The following is a 20,617-nucleotide window of genomic DNA, read 5'->3' on the forward strand; positions in this document are numbered from 1 at the left end:
TTATATACTAGGGATGATGTGTTATTCTTATCCATTTAACATGTTTCACTGAGTACCTATTATGTGTCAAGTGCTGTGCCATATGCTGTGAATAAGCAGTAAAAAAAAAAAAAGTAGACAGTCTATACCTTAATGGATAGTTTATTATAGTGGGTTACTGGAGGAGTGAGGATGGGAGAGAGACAGAAAATAAACACATATGAGAATGTTTAATATGTCAGATAGTGATAAGTGCTATTGGAAAAAGAAAACAAAACAGAAAGGGGGAATAGAGAGTGCCAGAAGAGGAAAGACTGCCATTGCAGATGGGATGCCCATAAGGATATTTAGGGAAAGAGCTTCCAAGTAGAGGGAATAGCAAGTGCAAAGGCCCTGAGGCCAGAGTATAGGTGGTATACTCAGGAACAGCACGGAGGTCTATGTGCTGAAGCACGGGGTGCCTACGGGACAAGGCAGAGATGGATGCTACAGAAGTCAGAGTATACACGGTCCTGTGGGCCATCATAAGAACTTCAGCGTTGGCTCTCAAGACAAAGAAGCCACTAGAAGAGTTTGAGCAGAGGTGTGATATGATTTGACTCATGTTTAAAAAGAATCATTCTTTTACAAGGATATTTTAGGAGAGAGTTTAGGATAAAAGGAAGAATTTTCAACAATGAACAGATTATCATAACATTCATGAATTGATTTACAAAATATTTTCTAAGCACCCACTGTTCCCAGGGGCTGGAATAGCAAACCTACTCCAACATTACAAAGACATATCAACCATACAAAAATATTTTTAAGTAACTGCTTTTTTTAAAGACAAAGATTGCTCAATGCAATTAACTGATTTTGTCATTTTTCTTTAAAAATTAGGAAGATCATTTTTCTCAATAAACATTTAGATGCACATTTCATATTCTATGCCAACTCCCATAATTGTATACTGAGTTGCTGTTTGGAAAATCCTGAAGTTGGCTGCTTATTTGACTTGTCTTACAAAGCTCACATACAACACTCCTACCACGTCAATCACAACCCAACATTACTGATAGGAGACCCTTGTGGGAAGACTGTATGTGCTGGCAAGATTATCTGAAAAACTAATAAAATCCTTGTAATCCTTTTCAAGGATGCAGAAAGGAAAATGGCTGCATTTCAAATTCATGGCATTTCAAAGGCATGAATTAAGCTCTAAACTCTACATTTAAAAAAAAATCAACACAAGTTCTCTAATTTATGTTCTAAAATGAGAAAACAAATCGTTGCTAAGAAATGAAATTTGCAAAATTCTTAAACACATTTTCTAGTTGATATGCACATACTCAAATCTACAAACTATACCAAAATATAAATTGCAGGAATCACTACATTGAACTTGGTTGATACAACTTCACCATGAAATCTAGAATTGGTTTTTGTTTTGTTAAGTTTATTCCTAGACATTCTGCGTTTTAGGTATGTATAAAACTGATCATGTGTAGATGATGTTCAAATGATACTGCTAAGAAAGCTCATGGCTTTTATGGGGGTAAGAGGGCTTCTTAGCTCTCCAACATCTTGGTTTCTGTGACACTCATGTCAGAGATCTTGCACCCTATCTATTTCCCTTACCATCTGTTAACTTCCCACTCACTAAACAGTTCGACAAGGGCTACTGGGGTTCCTCTCTCCTTCATCTTTCTGGAAGACCTGCCAGTGACCTACAAAATTGCCTTCAATACCTTCTCATGATCTTCTCTGTCCACTCCAGCCAGTGCCCTTGACCAGAGTTCCTCTACCTCCGATCAGCACTGCACTCCCTGCCCTCCCACCCATCATATCTATCTTCTGCTACACTGAGAATCCCATTCCTTTCATCTGCCCACGCTATCCTGGTTTCACCTCTTTCCTCTTGGTGGACTAGTATTTCTAACTCTCTTGTCAACATTTCCAACTTCCTTGCTTTCTTATCTCCCTTGTCCAGCAAAGCCAAGACCTGGATCAGTCTCACAAGGGGCCTCCTCCATGCATATCTCAGGACTAATAGGATGCTGAAGAAAACCAATAACCCCGCAAATTACTGCTCCTACAAATCCATCACCTCTAAGCTCAGCAGGTCTTTACCACTGCTCTTCAGTGCCTGTCGGTTGCTATTAGCTTTCTCTCCTATTTTCCACAGCAGCTATCTTGAACATTTTCACTCTTTTTTTCCAAGCTTTCCATTCCAACTCATTTCCTCATGCTGAGCAGATTCCCTTGCCTCTGATATCCCATGAGAAGTAATGGCCATTAGGTATGAAGTGCCTCCATTTCCTGAGCCCACCTCCCAACCACCTACCTATTGACTATCAACCTACTTGCATCTCCAACTCTTCCTTCCTTTTTCCCTTTCCATATCAAAGGAAAAGTGGGCCCTCCTCTTACCTGAGACTCACTCTGAACCCTACCACCTCCTACCCCTCTAACTGATTTCAGTTCACCCGTCAACCCTTCTCCCAAAGCATTCATCCTCAACTATACCTCTACTGACTTTTCCCCATCAGCATTTTTGAATGTCCTAATCTCTCCCAACTTAAAACAAAATTGTCTCTCAATTCTACATTCTTTCTGGTTTTCTCCCTCTTCCTCTTCAAAACCATTCCCAAGTGTTATCTATATTAGTATTTCCCAAGGGATTTTGGTTTTCTCTTTGATCTTCTCTAGTAAAGAATTTCATCTATTCCCATGGCTTCAATTATGATGTATATGCTCATAACTTGATAGCTTAAGATTCTTTTTCTGGATCACATCTCTCATCTCTCAAAGATGAAAGGTTCTCAGGACCTGCTTTTTTTGGTCTGAATTAGTTTTAAGGTAATAGTCCCTCTGGTTGTTTTTTCTTTGGCCATGAATCCCTAAATATTAAAGCATTCTCCTAAGCCAAACTCCAAGTCACTTAGTGGACATCTTACCTGGATGTCTCCTACTCACCTCAAACCCACCTGCTCCTTAACTTTTCCTCACCTCGGGGAAATGTTGCACCATCCATTCACCAAATTTCCCAAGGCAGACACCTGGATATCATCCTTGACTCACCACTCTCCTCTGTGCACTCAGCTCATCACTCACAAAGTCCTTTGAATATTTACCTTTGTAATACATCTCAGATCTGCCCCCTCTTTTCTATCTTCATAGATGCTGTGCTGGATCACTACAGCAGCTTCTGACCTACATCCTAGCCTCATCTTCTCCTGTCCATTCTCCACACAGGCCCTAGAACTGTTCAAAATGCAGGTCTCAAAAAAACAAAAACAAAAACAAAAACAAAAACAAAACGCATGTCTCCGTAAAAACCTTCATTATCTTTAGAATAAAGCTATATTCCTCAGCCTAGTATACTAGGCACTGCAACACCCAGCCCTGGTTAATCACTTCAACCCTGCAACATTCTGGTTAATCCCCTCATTACTTAATTAGAAGACGTATGGAATTTCACTGAGACCTTTACTTCCCCTTTAACAAGGTAGGAGGCTAGCTTAATGTTTCCCTGGAATCCTTTATAACTCTAGCTTCCAAGCAGCTAGAATTCCATTCTCTGCTCTAAGGCCACCCTTTAAAAAAAAAAAAAAAAGATAAAACAAAGGTATTGAGTATATGCCTAAGCAAAACCATACAACTAATAAGAGAGAGAATGGAAATTTGAACCCAGGCTACTCAGGACATTACCTCATGCCTGTTTATTCATAGTCAAAACAATTTCTGATAATCGAAGATGAATAGCATATGTTAAGTGCTTAATATTTGTGAAGTGCTTTACATAAGCTACCTCACTTATCTATTACAACATTGTCAAATAAGCAAACTACAGATCTGATAATGTAGTTTGTTCAAGGTCACGTAGCTAGTAAATGGGTTTGGATTCCATATCTCCATCTTATTAGCTACTCCCTAACACCAATATAGCATTTTACAACTGAAGAATCAGGTCCAGCCCAGGGTCACACATCTAATCAGAGGCAAAGTCAGAATTAGAACCCGGCTTTCCTTACCCTACTTGGCTGGACCAATGCTATTTTAATCCCTGCTTTCTGGAAGAATCATGGTACCCTGGCTTTTTCACTATTTGCAACAATTTCCTGAAAACTAGCATTACTCCTTAAGTGCTAAGCTGACCTTCAGAGTTTCAGCTGTGGCTACAGGCAGTTCTTTGCTAGCCTTCTGTTGATACTCTGCCAATGCTCTGTTGATGCCCACTCTGTGGCCTAGTCTTCCCCCACCTGCTTTTCTGACAACCTCTACTCTCACTGCTTCTACAGAATTAGACACTCTGTGTCAGCACAAATCCCATTTCCCCCGCCTCCTTATAGTTTTCTCATCTTCAGTAATGAGGCCTCATCTGTTTACCTAGCTCTAGTGATCTTCCCTCAGGGTTTAGCCTGGATCAAAGCCCTTTTGCCATGCCTCTTAGAGGTCCCGTTAGTGCTTCCCCCAATGCAACCCATTTTACTCCTTCAACAATCCTAGTCTTCCCTCGTGGATGTCATCAACTCAAGGATGACAGTTTCTTTTTCTCAGGATCTGTCTTTTTGCTTTGAATCAGGCTCAGGGTAATAGTCCCCCTGGTTATTTCTTCGGCCATGAATTAATTATACCCATATATTAAGGCATTCTCCCAAGAATGCTTTAGCTGAAATACACCCAAAAGTCTGGATGGGGTGACATATGAAGCATGTGTGGGATTAATTGGACCATCTGGCCAACACCAGAGCCCTGAGTGGAAAAGATTCAGAAAAAAAAAAAATTAGCTATCAAGATGGGACATCAGCACCAGAGCCTTATGATGCTGAGCAGAGAACTGAAGAAGGGCAGGGATCTCAGACTGTCATTACTTCATAACTGACAGGGGCAGAAGATCTTTCCCAGAAAGGGAGTGGGAGGCAGGGAATTTAGGCACAAAAAAGGAGAAGGGCAAACAGCTAGAAATAGAGGAACATGAAGAACTGATGACATTTAGGGGAGAATTGACAAGACTTCCAAGGAATGATTGGCATGAATCTATCAATCCCTAGCGTCATAGGATTGTAAGGGCTCCCAAAGCATTCAGGCAAAATTCCAATCCACTGTATGAATGACATAAACATTTCCTCACTGCCGTGGCATCCTTCTGGTTGAATGCTTCCAGCAATGGGAAATATGCAACCTTAAGAAATGGAAGAACATGGAGGTGTGAATAAAATTCAATTACTGTTCGGTTCATTTTCAACTCAACAAATATCTAGGAAGTACCTACTACGTGCCAGACACGATAGGCACTGGACTGTAAGTATTAATAATATAGACATGGCCCCTGTTCTGTGAATCTTACAAACTAATGTGGAAAATGGATACATACACAAACACGCAAGTAGATAGGGGAAGTAGAGGGCGCGGTTCACACACACAAGGTGGGGTACCTAATATGCAGCCAGGCATCTAGGAAGGCTTCACGGATGAGACAACGCCTAGGCTGGGGCTTGAAGAGGGCGAGCGGTTAGTCGAGTGCAAGGGTGGAGGGAACCACCGTAGCGAGAGAACACGGGTGGCTAAGGCTTCCCAGCTACCAAGAAGTTCGGAGTGGTGCAAGAACGAGGTGGTCACCACATTCAGAAGGGCTTTTAGAGCAACGTTGAGAGGAGTGTGGGCTTAATTCCATAGGCAATCGGAAGCGTGAGTAGCGCCCTCTGGCGACCCCGGGGGAAATGTTGCGGTATCGGGGGTGGTGTAGGGAGGCCAGTCTGGGAGGGGATAGACCGGGGGACAAGGCCTGCTTCAAGGGATATGACTAGAAGTAAAGCGCTCTTCCATGATAAATCGAGACAAAAATAAAGGGATAAACTTCAGAATGCCACACTCTGAAGCCACAGGTCTCCTCCGTCCTCTCTCACCTTTGCTCGGCAAACCAAAGGGCTCGACCTCGGTTTGCCCCATGCCCGCGGACCGCGGGCAGGAGGACGGATCGGATCCAAGCCCTTCTTCTCAGATAGGAAAACTGAGGCCCAAAGTCCAGTGATGGGTATCGAGAAGAAAAAAGAAAAAAAAAATCGAAACGCCCTCCCAAGAGGCTGCCCGAAGTCACGCACAATCCGACGGTCCCGCGGCCTGCCCCATTTCTCCATCAGCAGTCCCCAGCCAGCCGCCTTTGCTATGGAAACAGTTCCTCCCGCCCTCCTCAGCGCCTCGGTTGCTCCATGCACCCTGGGAAATGAAGTCCACCTTCGGTTACCTGCCTGCGGCATAAGCCCCCTCCGCGTCCTTAAAGGACTACAAGTTCCAGAAGGCTGTGCAAAAACTCCGGCAGTCTCTGGGGGATGCGGTCTTGACGGAGAGCCCGAGAAACCAGCAGGCTGGGCAGAAGAGAACGGAGTAGGCGCCCCCAATGGGCGGCCTCGTGGGCGGGGCCAAGATCGCCATTGGCTACGGCGGCGCAGGGGAGGCGGAGTCAGCGGAATGAGGCGCGGAGCTGTTCGCAGCTCCAGGTGCTGAGTCCGAGGGAGGCTCCGGACGCGAGAGCTGCGGTGGCCGCCGCCGCCGCCGCCGCCGCCGCCGCTACCGCCGCCGCCGCCGCCGCCGCCGCCGCCGCCGCCGCCGCCGCCGCGAGAGCCACCGCGGGAAAGCCGGGCAGTGAGGAGCCCAGAGGAGCTGGTTGCGCTGCCGAGCGCTGACAGCCCTCCCTCCTCTTTGAGGTCGGTGCTGCTGGGTTCGCTTTTGTTTCATTGGGGAGGGAATGAACTGAGATATGAGGGGGCCTGGGGAGTTAATGGGACCTCTCCTCACCGCCCCCAAGACCATCTGTCCCGAAGAGCTGCTGATTGACTCGAGGGCCTCCCTGTGGCCCGGCGCCTGAAGTCGGAGCTGCTTGGGTTAGTTTTTGTTTTATGGTGGAGGCGCAGTGTGAGAGTGTGAGGGGCAAGCGCTGGAGGGACCCCCCCCCCATCTCTACCGAGAGGGCGTCGGGGAGCTTGGAGCCTTCCCCCACCCCCGTGCTTGAAAACGAGGCTGCTTGGATTATTGAAGATGGGAGGGAGTGTTACGGGATGAAAGGTTCTGAGGCAGGCGGACCCTTCCCCACAACACCTGTACTGCTTGAGGTTACAAAGGGGGTCTGGGTACGATGGGTGAGAACAAGGGGCTCTTCCTCCTCTGCTCAGACCTTCCTGGGCTTATTGGGGAGGGGCTGTTGGGATGTCAGACAGATCCTTTCCATGCCACCCTTTCCTGAAGCCTAGGTTTTTGTGAAGAGGAGAAACGGGATGGGGATGGAGACAGGGGACTCTTCCTCCTCCCACTTGGACCCGCCTAGGTTACTGGGGGGAGGGGGTTGGGATGTGAGGAGCTAAGGCTGGGAGACCTTCTCCACTGTGCTTGAAGTGGCCGGCACAGGAGAGCACTGGCGGATTCTCGGGGTTCTCGATGCTCATGCTCAGGGCCCCTCGCCTATGGTCCGAGTGGGCTGGGTGTGGATGTGCGGTGGGGGAAAGTAAGAGGCGTGGAGGGAGTCCTCCCTACCTCTCCCTACCTGAGCCTTACCTCCCAGGCCCTCTCTACCTGGATGCAGGCCAAGGGCCAAAAGTCGAGACGACCCTCCCAGCCCCGCCCCGTCCCGCCTCGCCCGCGACCCGGCTTCTGCACCGCTGCAGGGAGCCCGACGAGGATGGGCACGTGCGGGCGGGACGGGGCGGGTCCCCTTTCTAGCACTCCGAAGCTCGGGGGAGACTCCCCCTGCGCCCCCAGACCTTTGGGGCTGCTCGGCTAAATGCAAGGCGCGCCCTAGATCTGGCTACCTGCTTCTAGGGCGCGCGGCGGCCGCTTCGGGAACCCGGCTTTTGCGCTCGGCCCAAGCATCCTCCGTAGGACAAAGCGGCGGTCGTTGCACTGGCGGGCCTGCGCCACCCGCTGGGCGGGGGGCGCGGCCAGGGAAGGGGGGGCTCCGGGCGCGGCGCGGAGAGAGCTTCCGCGGAAACATGCCAGGAGCCGGGCGGGAGACAAAGCGCGCTCGCTCCTCTCGGGCCTGCGCGAGCCGGGATGGAAAATCCCGAGGGAGGAGGCGGCTGCGCCCTGGCTGGGTACTATGCCCCGCACCCTTCTTTCCGGCACATCACCCCCTACGCCGGCCCGGCACCCCAGGATGCCGTGTGTGCGATGGTAATCAGGGTCCCTTCTGGGAGACATTCAAGACCTGTGACCACGAGGACGCGGACAGGCGGGGGGGGGGGGGCGGGGGGGGGCTCCGCCTGGAGGGGAGGGTCCCAGGATACAGGAGACCTAAGTGGGCCAGTGTCTGGAGGGCCATCCTGACTGGACGCCCCTGTGCCCCATCAACCACGTTAGGTCAAGTTTGATTCCGGGTTCCGAAGGTGTTTGCATGGATCAGAGTGTGAACATGTATGACTGGGTGAATGTGCCAGTGTGTGCTCCAGTGTTCATATGTGTGTCATGGTGAGCTTGTGAATCTGGCTGTGTGTGGTTGTGAGAAGAGGAGCCACTTACTGCTGACCTTAGATGCTAGGAGTGGAGGCAGGGTAGTAGCCCCTTCCACTCTAAAGCCACCGTAATAACCTAAGGTCTCAGTGTGTGTCCTCAGGGTGAAGGTAGCTTCAGGCTGCCTTCGGCCTAGCCTGCATGCAGGGGTGTGGCCTAGAAGATAGGACCTTACAAGTATGTGGAGCCCTCTTCAGCCTTTCTGGGGTCTCAGGTCTGACCCTAACATTCCTTACCATTGTCCTGCCTTTCCCATCTTCGAGAAACCTTATCTTGCTGTAATGGGCTCCCCTGAGGCCCAGAATTCCACCCTACCCCTCCACGTGGGCTTCCAGGTGGGGCTTGAGGCACTCACCAGCACAGTCTTTATGATGTGGGTGTAAGATTTTGTGGCAAGGCAAATTTTTTCAGTCTGGCTTTCATGTCCGGAAGGGCCAAAGGTCTAGGTTGCTGGTTATTGGCAGGTAGCCTCTCAGTAATACCAGGTATACTACAGAGAGGGCACTAGTGAGACAGAGATACTACTGTGAGTGGACACCTCTGAGGATGACAGCTCTCCCACGGACATGCCCATTTCCAGCAAGTGACCTCAGTTTCATTGTGCTTTTACAGCAAAGGCGTTGTATAGCTTTGAGATAATCCCCACCACAGACCCCCCTCCCATAGGATGAGGGGTTAGACTGCTGTCAGTGGAACCATAGGAAGAGCAGTTACCAGGCAGTGGAGCCACCATCCAGCCCAGCCCTGCCTGGTCCAGTCTCAACAAGTATCCACTGCCGGTACCCACAGCGACCTCTACTGGGAAAAGTAGTAATTTTGCAACTAACACTCTCCCGTAGGGTGGAGATTACGGGTGGGTGTGGGCCCTGTTAGGTAAAAACCACAAACCCTTCTATTTGGGGGCTCCTTGTCTGCCTTTGGAGTCCTAGGTTGATGTTTTTAATAGCATTTCCTTCAAACTAGTTCAAGCAGTGGAACTGCCACTGTCCTTGCCCATATAGAAGTATTTAAAGGGGCACCTGGGTGGCTTAGTTAAAGGTCTGCCTTCAGCCCAGATCATGATCCCAGGGTCCTGGGAGTGAGCCCCACGTGTATCTGGATTGCTGCTCAGCAGGGATCCTATTTCTCCCTCTGCTAACTCCCCCTGCTTGTGCTTTCTCACTCACTGTCAAATAAATAAATAAAATCTTTCTTTTTTAAAAAAAGGAAGAAGTATTTGAAGAGGGCCAAAATGCCTTTGTCCACATTTCTGTCCAGTTGGGGGTGGGCATCAAATCTGCTTATGAGGAAAATGCATGGAAAAATCTTATCAAGCTCAGGATGTTTTAGGTATCTTATTTATCTCTTCCTCACCCACTATGATTCCCACCTCCCCTTCTTATTCCATTTTATCCTTCTCTCTTCCTCATCATTAAATTAGTCAATAACATATTTTCAAAGATAAGCTTTCTTTCACTAGTTGACAATATGGCCCAGAAAATGTAGAAATCAAGAGGCTATTACTAAGTGCAAAGAACTGGCAAACACTGGCTCTTCCAGACCTAATCGTGAAATCATGGCAGTAGGGGAGATGGATGAAACATGCTGTCTTAAATCCTCATCTGGTGACGTGTGTCTCTTCTCCCAGAATTACTCTGAAGGGATTTCACACAGACACAAAATCTTTAGAGCTCCTCAAAGGAAAGGAGGTATTTAAATACCTGGTATTGTTCTTACTTTGGCATCCATGTGATTTGCATTGAACTATGTGACTCAGTATCACAAAGTAAAAATAGGACTTAATCTCTTCCTTGCCTGTTCAGAAGGTGACTGCATATGTGTGTTGTGTTCTGTATTAGAAGAGTGAAAAGCTAAATTATCTCATAAATTGAACCACCTGCTTGTTCTGATTAGAGAATGGCGCTTAACATCACCTACAGGCAATAACATTATTTTATGTTTCTTTTAATTCATACCTGAATCTCTTTGTCTTGTAAAGCCTTTCTTCATGCTCATACATTATTACTTTCACTTGAAGTTAATCAAGAATGTTTAATCCTTGTACAGAAGCCAAACAAATTAAATATCAGCAGATACAGGAAGATGTGGGTGGTGTTTCTGTTCTTGGGCTCAAAAAAATCCTTGGAGTTCACAGGAGAGAAGGAAAGGGGGTGAAGATTTAGTAAATCTTATGGGTGTAGTTAACGGGTTTCTGAAGAGGAGAGGCTCCTCAGAATTTCTCCAGGAGAACTGGTCATGTTGAAGAATCTGAGGATGCAAGCAAATAGCATGCATGCTGTGAATGAGAATGAAGCCCCTGGGATTCCTAATTCCAAACACTAATGCAGCCTTTCTGGGAAAATCCCCCAAATCTCTCCAGTTCCTTTGGGCTGCCAGTCACAAGGGAGTGGAGCTGTCCGAGGTTCTGGAGCACCGGCTTCCGCCCCAGTAGTGGGAAGGCAGGATTTAGGGCATGGAGTAGAAGCAAGCTCTGACGAGCATGGCCTCTGTGAGGATTTCCCTAAAGCTCATCATCATAGAAAGAAATAGGAGGCAACAGAGCTATAAAGACTTTTATCGCATCGCTTCAAATGAACCCATTGGCAAACCCTATTTAAAGAATTACAAGCTAATAAGAGGAAACATTTCTGAGTCAGGCTTTTCAAATGTAAGAATGTATTTAATCCTCACAGTCCTATGAGGTAGATGGTAGTGGTAGTTTCCACTTTCAAGATGAGGAAATGAAGCTTTAAGAGGAAAGGGGCTTGCCCATGATTATACAGATCAGAAGAAAAAGAGTTTAGATTCCAATCTGGATCTCTTAAACTGCAGAGGTTGCTCTTACCTCTATTTTTTCCTATTGCTATTGTAGAAGCAAAATTGAAGTTTTGAACTGTCCTCTATGAGATTCTAACCAAATTTTAGAGGAATGGATTGGGGGCCAACAAAGATTCAGACATAAGCCATAAAGAGTCCTTTCAAATGCATCAAGGATATTACCACAATACTTTACATATTATCCTGCGAAAAGGATACCTGTACTTGATTACCAAGGAGGAGAAAGGGGAGTATAATGATCCTCATGGCCAGTGTTTCAGAGTTTTCTTTCCAGAATGGAACAATTTCACAAGAAGCCAAGCCTATATGGCATCAAAATGTATTTTTAATAATCTGCAAGAATAGTTGGAAAATGAAGAGGCTGATATTATTTCACAGAATACATGCAGAACCAAAGAAATAGGGCTTATCTTCATTTGCTACTGTCCAGTTCCAATGCTGAGGACACTTGGATATTGTTAAGGGGTTCCTTCCCCATATTCCTACTCTCAGATTTTTACAGCAAAGTCTCTAACTCCAAAATAAAAGTTTTCATTGTTGTAAGCCTCAGCTAATCTCAGGGAAGCATCACATTTCTGCCTTTATGTCATCATAACCATTGTTCTGTCTTCATATGTGGCTGCAGGATGCCTGAAGGTAGGCAGGTTTGGGGTTTGATATGCTTCAAGCTACATGTCCTCTGGTCCTCCCAGGGTGGCAGTGCCAACTGCCCCAATCTTGCCACATGCACAAGGGGCCTATGCCTGAGAACTCCCCATTCAGTAGCTGTTGTTTAGGTGTCTGAAGAGAATAGAGAGGAACGGACTTTTGCTTTTTCTCCTCTCTCTATCTCAGTCTGCACAACACACAGATAGGGGGCCTCACCTTTTAAGAAAATGCCTCAAATCAGGCTGGGTCTCCAATCCATTTTGAGTAATTCTTTCCCCTTCTAGGTTAGGGCCTTGCAAGACTCTGATGCATGGAGCAAGGCTGCTACTGCTGTTCCCGAGGGCACTTGGAGGCCAAGGACCTGGCTCCCCATCTGGGTCTGCTCTGACTCATATGACCGCAGACAGATTTGATTGTTTTCTTATTTAGAGTCATTAATTAACTCTCCTCAACATCAGAACAGCATGTATTAAGAGGAAAGCTATTTGTGGGGGTCTCTAGGAAGCTATGCCTACAGCTGAGCACCGTCTCCTTTGCCAACAGGATCAGGAAATGGTTTTTAATTCTGGCTATGACCCTTCAGAAAACTTAGATCATCAAGATTTTATGCCAATATGAGAAAGGAAATAAAAGTGTAATTAATTGACAAGACTGGTAGAGTTATTCTGGCAAAAACTGGGAAACCCAGGGGTCTCAAGACTTTTTATTCATCCAATGAATATTCCTGTATCTGCAATGTGCCAAGCACAGAGCTGGTCATAGTGAACACAGTCCAACTTAGGGTAAGCTCTGTCATATAGGAATCTTGAATGGAAAGTGGAAACAGAGGCAGAACCCCTGACAAGGGTGTGTGCTGTAAATAAAGTTTTTAGAAATGGAAAGAACCTTAATAATCACAAACCATCATCTCTTTTTTAACACGAAGAGGCTGAGGGAAATTGGGGTTGCCACTGGCCACACACAGCCCCTGGAGTAGCGAAGATGGAGATTAGAACCCAGGTTTTAGTAATTCCTAAAGCTTCTTCTCTCCATTGTACAAAGTAATGCTCTGTTCACCAAATTATCCAAAGGGCACATTTTCATTAACATAGCCTTCTTTGATCTAATCTTAATGCAAAACTTAAAATTATAAGAGAAACAAATCATAGATGAAATACAAAAAGAAGAATGCCTGTTTATATCCTGTTGTCCAAGATAGTAACCACATGCGGCTATTGAGCACTTGAAATGTGGCTAGTCCAAATGGAGATGCACTGTAAGTATAAAATATACACTAGATTTTGAAAAATTAGTATGAAAAAAGAATATAAAGTATATCATTAATAATGTTAATGTAGATTGAAGTAATATTTTTGATATATTGGGTTTAAATAAAATATATTAAAATTAATTTCATTTGTTTCCTTTACTTTCTTAATGTGTATACTAGGAAATTTATAATTATATATGTGGCTTGCATTTATAGCTCATATTTCTACTGAATAATGCTGTTCTAGAGTGCTTCCACTTAGGAGGAAATGTTCTTTACAAACTAAGGCATTTAGCAAAGGAGGTTCTATAATCAGTCAACCTGAGATGAATAGTAGCTTTCCCACTTGGGCTGTGTGACCCTGAACAAGTTGATTGATCTCTCTGTGCTTCTATTTCCTCACCTGTAAAATGAGGATAATAACAGAGCCTACCTCTTTGGTTGAGTCAAATCCCTTAGAACAGTGGCTAGTACATAGTGTGTACTCAATATTAACTATTGTTATTATCAGAAGGGGCTTAGGGAATCTTACAAGGCAGAGGCAACAGAAGAACAAGCAATTTTCAGATAAATAAAGGAAAAGATTTACTACTAGTTAAAACAGGACTGGAAATATTTGCTCAGTATAAGCTCATGAACTACCTTGATGTGGCCCCAATTTTCTGGCAGATAATGATACGGAGGAAAAATTTCAAGCCATTTACATAAGCATACAATGGATAAACAAATTAGCTAATTGCATTATGCCCAGGTCTTGACCTCTGCTAAATGAGTTGAGGAAGAAGATGATCAAAGTATACTAAGAGCAGATGACCCAAGAGCTCTAAGTCTCTTTGACTCCAAGATTCCTAGGGAAATATAAGCCTTATGCTCTAGGAGAAAGATCCTGGGTGGAGTCAGACACATGTGAGGTCAAAGCCACTCTGCTACCCATTGGCCTTTTTTTTTCCCCATTGGCCTTGATCAAGATACTGTAGGGGCACATGGATTGGCTCAGTTGGTGGAGTATACGACTTTTGATCTCAGGGTTGTGGGCTCAAGCCCCACATGGGGTATAAAGATTACTTAAAAATAAAATGTTTTTTAAAAAAGTACCAGTTTTCTCTATAAAATGGAGCTAGCACCACCTCTCTTGCAGGTTGTGGTAAGGACTGTATTAGATAATGCAAATAAAACACCTTGTACATAGTAAGTGCTCAAAAATGGTAGCTTTCATGAAATGAAATTTCAGATATTCTTTAACAGGAGGTTGAAAGGACAGTTTCATCTGATAAGTGTGTCTGCACCAAAATGTAGGTTCTCAGTAACTTTGGGCACCCTACACAATCTTTCATGCTCTTCTCTCTGTCCTATTAACACATGCGAAGTTTCTTTCCTGGGATGGTAAAGCAAGTAGCAAAATGGGTATTGTTCTCCATCATACTTCTTCTCAAATTCTGACATTCTGACCTTAGTGTTTAGAGCACTTTACACACAGCTTTGCTTTAAAAATAAATGGGACATAAATCTAGAAACCACAGTCCCCAGAGAACCATGTTCTCTAGGCTCTTAGAGCAGGCCATGGGTCCACCCACTGCACAGCTCTGAGGCAGCACATTACTGCTATCCTTGAATATCTATTCTTCTTCCAAAAGTTTGCTTTCTGGACCAAAGAAATGTATGTTAAGCTGAATGAGGATTTCTGTTGACAAAGCAGATCGGACTCTAGAGAAAACACTCAGACTAGTTATACAGCAAGTGTGGAGATCCCTGAACGTATTTTGGCAGATGAGAACAACATAGTCAGATGTCTGGGGTTAAAGTATGATGGGAGGATTAAGGTGGGGAAGAGCCTGCAGGCAGGCTCAACCCTGGTTCTGTTGAGAGACCCATGACTTCCAGAGACCTAAGTACCAGTACTAAGTTCTCTTGGGATAAGTTCTGATCTTAAAATGCATTTTCCCCCATCCATTCCCTCTTGTTCACTCAACAAATGCAGAATGGTACATTTTGGAAAACCTTGTTCTGGAAGAGCCCAGGGTCTGGCTGAGGAGAAGAGAGATGTTAATGTACAGAGTGAACCAAGGAACAAGGGCTAAAGTAAGCCCAAGAGGCCTGATGAAGGCGGGTTGGCTATGGCATTTGGCTAAAGCAATGGATCCCAGTCAGACAGACCTGAATCTGAATCTCAGTTTCACCACCAATGTGGTGGGCAAGTGCTTTAACCTTTTTTAGCCTCATTTTTCTCATCTGGGGCAATAAAACCTACTTTCCCTGGGTTGCTATGGCCATTACATGACAACTTATAAGAAAATTCTTAAGGTAATACTAACTTTCTTTTATTGAATGCTTACAGTGCATCAGGCAATGTGCTCAGCACTTTATATGTATAAAAGAGATACCACTATTATCCTACGTTATAGCTGAGGAAAGCAATGCTCAGATACTTTAACTTGCTCAAGGTCACACAAGCAGTAAGATGTGGAACCAGGACCCCAACCCAGGCAATTTGACTGTAAAACCTTCTCTTGACCACTGTGACCAATGTCCTCTCTGATTCAAGGTCAGCAGGAACCCAATAACTGTTATTTTGAAAGAGGGCAAGATGATTCATTGATTAGCCTGTATAGAGGTCTTCTGCTTGGTCTTCAAGAAGGGGTGCAATATGGAGAGGCTCTGAAGGGTGAGTACAGTAAAGAGGGAAGACAGGGAAAAGCTATGATCAAATGAATAGGGCTGGGAACACCAATGAGGTGTGCTGGGGGCCCTGAAATGGAGAAGAGGTTTTCAATACGAAATAGATGTTTGGAAAGTCTTGGATGTCAAGCTAACAAGCTAGAAAACCAAAAGAGTTCATAGGCAAAAGAAGGGATGTGAAATCTGAAGGCACCAATTGGAGGCAGCTCACTGAATTTGGGCATATGGTTGCCGTGTGGAGCAGGTGACCAGGCATGCCCAAAGCCAGTTTGAGGAGACGGCGGCCAGACAACACCACAATCCAGCATTCCTACCATTGCTCTCTGCTTTCCAAACCATGTGCCTAGCCTTTTCTTTCACTTGATCTTCACAAAAGCCCTAGGCAGTAGAAGGGTGGAAGGTCTGCTACCAGCATTGCTGCCTGTGTTGAGTGGCAGGCAGCATGGGCTGCCAGGAACACAGATGCCAAGCACAGCTGCAGTGCTCAAACTCAGGCAAAAAGCTTTGGAGGCCTTTTTGTAGGGGGGAGGCAGAAGCCTTGCCCACTGGGCTGAGTCCTTTTCTCTGTGCTCTGGGAAGCAGGCAGTGTTATATTTTGGTCTGATTTCCCAGTGACACCCCTGCCTGAGTAGCAGCCTCCCAGGGTGGCTGCTGTGAGGGCCTGTGTCAGGGTCATTGCAAATCCCGTAGTCCCTTTTGGATGCAGCACCTGTCAGCCAGTGCCCCCTGCCTCCTTTGTAGAGAGCTGTTTCACAAAATGAAATGTTTCTGAATTTGCCATTGTAAATTCGCTGTGCTTATTTCTCTGCAAACTGCAGAGATTAGAGACCAAACCCCATTCTCCTTAGAGGGGGTTAGAAGAAAAGTCTATCCTTTCTAATGGCTGCAGTAGCTGCTGACCACCCGATTTCTCTCCACGGCTATGCTTCTAATAACAATGGAAAACAAAGACAGGAAGGGAGAGGGACCCAGATGTGGCATTTCTTCCTAGAGGCCCCTGCAGTTCTGTGAAGGGTGTGAGGCCATGGGGAGGGAACTTCCACAGTCATGAGAGAGCGCCTTGATAAGTAAAGGAGTTTTGATGTACAAGATGATAGAAAATGAAAGAGATCATGATGCCATACTATGTTTTCTCTAGAAAGTGATGCCCTCCACAGTTCTGGAAGGATAAACAAACAGGTCAGCAAGGCCACAGGGGTCTTGACAAGTTAGCCAGGAACAAGTCCCTAGGGATTTTAAATATATCATTAATAAGAAATGACAAACACCGGCAGCCCAGGTGGCTCAGCAGTTTAGCGCCTGCCTTTGGCCCAGGCCGTGATCCTGGAGACCCGGGATTGAGTCCCACGTCAGACTCCCTACATGAAGCCTGCTTCTCCCTCTGCCTGTGTCTCTGCCTCTTTCTCTGTGTGTGTGTCTCTCATGAATAATCAAATAAAATCTTAAATAAATAAAAAGAAATTTAAAAAGAAATGACAAACACTTGGTAATAGAATGTTAAAGGCTCCTGTGGCCACTGACCCCAGTAAAAATTGATGTGTCAAACACTCGACGCAACAGGGTGGAATGGTGACTTTTGAAGGATAAAATCAAATTGGGAAATCATAATAATGAAGGTATGGATGTTTAGAGTGGAAAGTACAGCTGTGCTTACTTTAGAATATCTTTACCAGCCAGGTCCCATTTACCTGATCATTAGATGTTCCTGTGATCAGCCCCCAGCTTGGGGCCTAGAACATAGTAGGTGCTCACCAAGTGTTCATAGTTTGCTCACGCGCTTGACATACTGTGTGCTAAGCCTTGTGCCAGGCATCGGGGAGATGGAAGTGAATGAGGCTTAGTGCCTGTCCTTATGGGGTTAGTCAATTCCAAAGCAGAACAAGGAGTGCACTGTAGGAAATGTACAAGTGAATGTGGTCACCCATGATGTTCCCTTCCAGATGCTTCCTCATACTTCTGGAATAAGGTAGCCCAGCAGATGAGCCAAACTGGGATCTTTTACTGCCAACTTCATCTCACCTCAAATCTGAGCAGGTCCAGCTGTGGCATCTGAGGTAGCAGCATGAAGGTAAAGGAGGCAGAGGCTCGTATATTGCAGAAACTTGCTGGGTACACCTAGTGAAAATGCTTCATTTGAAAGACCCACTCTTGAGAACTTTTGCCTGCAATTAGAGCATATGGCCACAGGGAGCAATCACGAAGCAGTTGGTCCAAGCAGCCTCCTCATGGGCATGATATGCTGAGCAAAATAGTTCTTCACTTGTTAACCTTCAGAAGAACATAATCTTGCATTAATGGATCATAAAAGGACTGCACATTTAATTGGACCAAACCACTGTAACCTATGTGAGTGGAATTATGAATTCATCAACATTCATTTAACAAAATTCATGTAGGTCTACTATACACAAAGAGCAACACAAAGTCTCCATCGTTAGGTACTGCCTCCTGCAAGGAGGACAAACACAGATAATTGTTGTGCAGCAAAATAAGTGGTATGATGGGGGGATGACCAGAGCATACTAGAGGCACAGAGGAGTGACTGACTGATGGGGGGCAGTGAGGGGGTGATAATACACACACGTGCCTAAGCTTGACCCAGATGTTAAGGCCTAAGTCAGAGGGTTTACACCAGCACACATAGAAGTGTGATATTTCAGGACACTGAAGGGAATTGGGATTGGCCTGTAGAGTGACCTTGGATGTATCATCTACACCTCTAGAACTCAGTTTCCCCATCTGGTCCTCCAAAGGCTTGGTAGTGGCTCTCCTGACCATGTGGGCCTGGAGTAGCATGGAGATTAGGGTGATGACCTTGATCTCAGTGGCCAAGGCCTGGACTGGTCCCAGCCCCAAGACCTCCTGGGAACCTGCTTGTCTGGACCCGCTTGATTCTGGCTGAAATGTTCCAAGGGATTCCGGAGGATCAGCTGAGATGTCAGCCCTAGAGGAACTTGACATTGTAAGGGGTCAGCCTTTAGCGTCCAGCAGAAATGAATAAATAAATAAAATCCTTAAAAAAAAAAAAACTTAGATGTTATATGTCAATAATATTTCAATAAAGCCAGGAAAAAAAAAGAAAGCAAAGCAAAGCTTTGCTTGGCCTGTGTCTCCCTCCGGAGACCTTCTTCGACCCTGGCAGGCTGTCCTCCCCAGCCAACCCCACACTCCATTTCCCAGCCCCCACTACTGCCCTGTCTATAGGTGTGGCAATGCCCTCCCCAGAACTGGCCCCTCTGTGTTGGGGATACAGAGGAGCAACTATCTTGCATAAATGAAAAAAAAATGCCAGAGTGTTAAATTTAAGCAAATGTTTTAAAGGTTTTAATTGCCCCATAGAGAGAGTTTTAATATACAATACATTAGAGCAACACCTAGTTAAGAGAGTAGATAAATGGAAGCACTGAAAAAGCCCTTGCTGAAATTCCTTTTACAAGTCTAAAAATCCTTTTTTTTTTTTTCTTCAAATAATTCAAGTGCCCAGGAAATTGCATGCATAAGACTGACAGGCTCTGAACCACCTTCCCAGGCCAGAGCCAAGACCCAGGCAACTCCGGTCCTCTATCCCCTCTCACTCTGGTCCCTTAACCCTGGAACCCTCTCTGCAGAGAGCTCATCCCTGTCAGCTGGGGCTACATGCGCTCAGGCTGCTTTTCACCACTAAGGGTCAGCAGGCACCTCTTCCTGGGGCTTCTGCAGTGGGGAGGACACTTCCTGCCTCTCCCCCTCACCATCACCCAACACACTTCCCCCTTGGCTGGGGCCTGGATGGTCCCTTCACTTGCAGGAAACACCACTGAGTACCTATGCAGGACTCCCTTCCCAGAGGGAGCAAAGAAAAAACTACAGAGGGCCTTTAAAACCATTCTGCAGAGGATGTCGCCTCCACCAAAAGAGATGAGAAGGGGCCAGGCTGAGATAAGCAGAGCTGCTTAGAAACTGAACACAGAGACAAATCAAAACATTCATTGGAGGCAATAGAATGCAGATCAGTGGAGTGAGAAACAAGATGTCTCCCTGCCTAAATCACAGCAGAAGATAAAAGAAATCATCTACTCTGGTGCAAAAGTCAGAAAAGAAAAGAAATGCAGAAAACATAAAACAAGATGACAGGAGGCTACCCAAAATGAATCTGACAATAAATTTAAGTAGTTAATATTCCCTTGTTACAAGACAAAGGCTCCCAGATTAAATAAATACTAGAAAAAATAAATAAATAAATAAATAAATAAATAAATAAATAAATAAATAAATAAATAAATAATACTAGAGACTCAACTAAAATTAAACAACACCAGGGTAGGCCAAGCTATACCAGATAAATGCAAACAAAAGCAAAAGCGTGAGTGGCTATATCAGACAAAACACAATTTAAGGTAATAAGTAGCACCAAGCAGGATAAAAGGGCAATTTTATATTCATAGGAGCAATTGTGCAAGCATAACTGTTCTGAACATTTGTACACTCTCGATTTTAGTATCAGGACACTTGAGGGAAAACCCATTGCTGTTGGAAATATGAGATGAAGACAATCGTGCACATAAATTTACATACTACCTTCAGTATCTGACATCTAGTAGCCAAAACATACATAACAACAGAAAGGAGTAATATTCTGAAGATTGAAGGCAAGTGCTGAACTCTGTACCAGTGTGAATGATGTTTCTAAAAGACCATCATAAATGGGTACTTGGGATATAAATGTTAAGTTGAGTACAGCTTTATATATAATCACAACTTTAAAAACCCTATGCCGCTGAAAAG

General features: G+C 45.2%; 2 protein-coding genes across 6 annotated transcripts in view; one reads left to right on the plus strand and one right to left on the minus strand.

Moving 5' to 3' along the window:
- ZFP90 (ZFP90 zinc finger protein) overlaps window positions 1-6,314 on the minus strand; it is a 101,558-nt gene extending 95,244 nt beyond the window's left edge. For 2 of the 4 annotated variants that reach the window (XM_038538504.1, XM_038538502.1), the window contains exon 1: window positions 5,871-6,127. The gene's annotated coding sequence lies outside the window, so the exon portion shown is untranslated. Of the gene's footprint in view, window positions 1-3,095; window positions 3,451-5,870; window positions 6,128-6,208 lie in introns of those variants that run through there. The other 2 variants (XM_038538505.1, XM_038538503.1) reach the window with 2 other exon arrangements.
- Window positions 6,315-6,548: 234 nt separating this feature from the next.
- SMPD3 (sphingomyelin phosphodiesterase 3) overlaps window positions 6,549-20,617 on the plus strand; it is an 82,453-nt gene continuing 68,384 nt past the window's right edge. For both annotated transcript variants that reach the window (XM_038538512.1, XM_038538514.1), the window contains exon 1: window positions 6,549-6,668. The gene's annotated coding sequence lies outside the window, so the exon portion shown is untranslated. The remainder of the gene's footprint in view (window positions 6,669-20,617) is intronic.

This window comes from Canis lupus, chromosome 5 (genome assembly GCF_011100685.1).
Source record: "Canis lupus familiaris isolate Mischka breed German Shepherd chromosome 5, alternate assembly UU_Cfam_GSD_1.0, whole genome shotgun sequence".
Taxonomy (NCBI): Eukaryota; Metazoa; Chordata; class Mammalia; order Carnivora; family Canidae; genus Canis; species Canis lupus.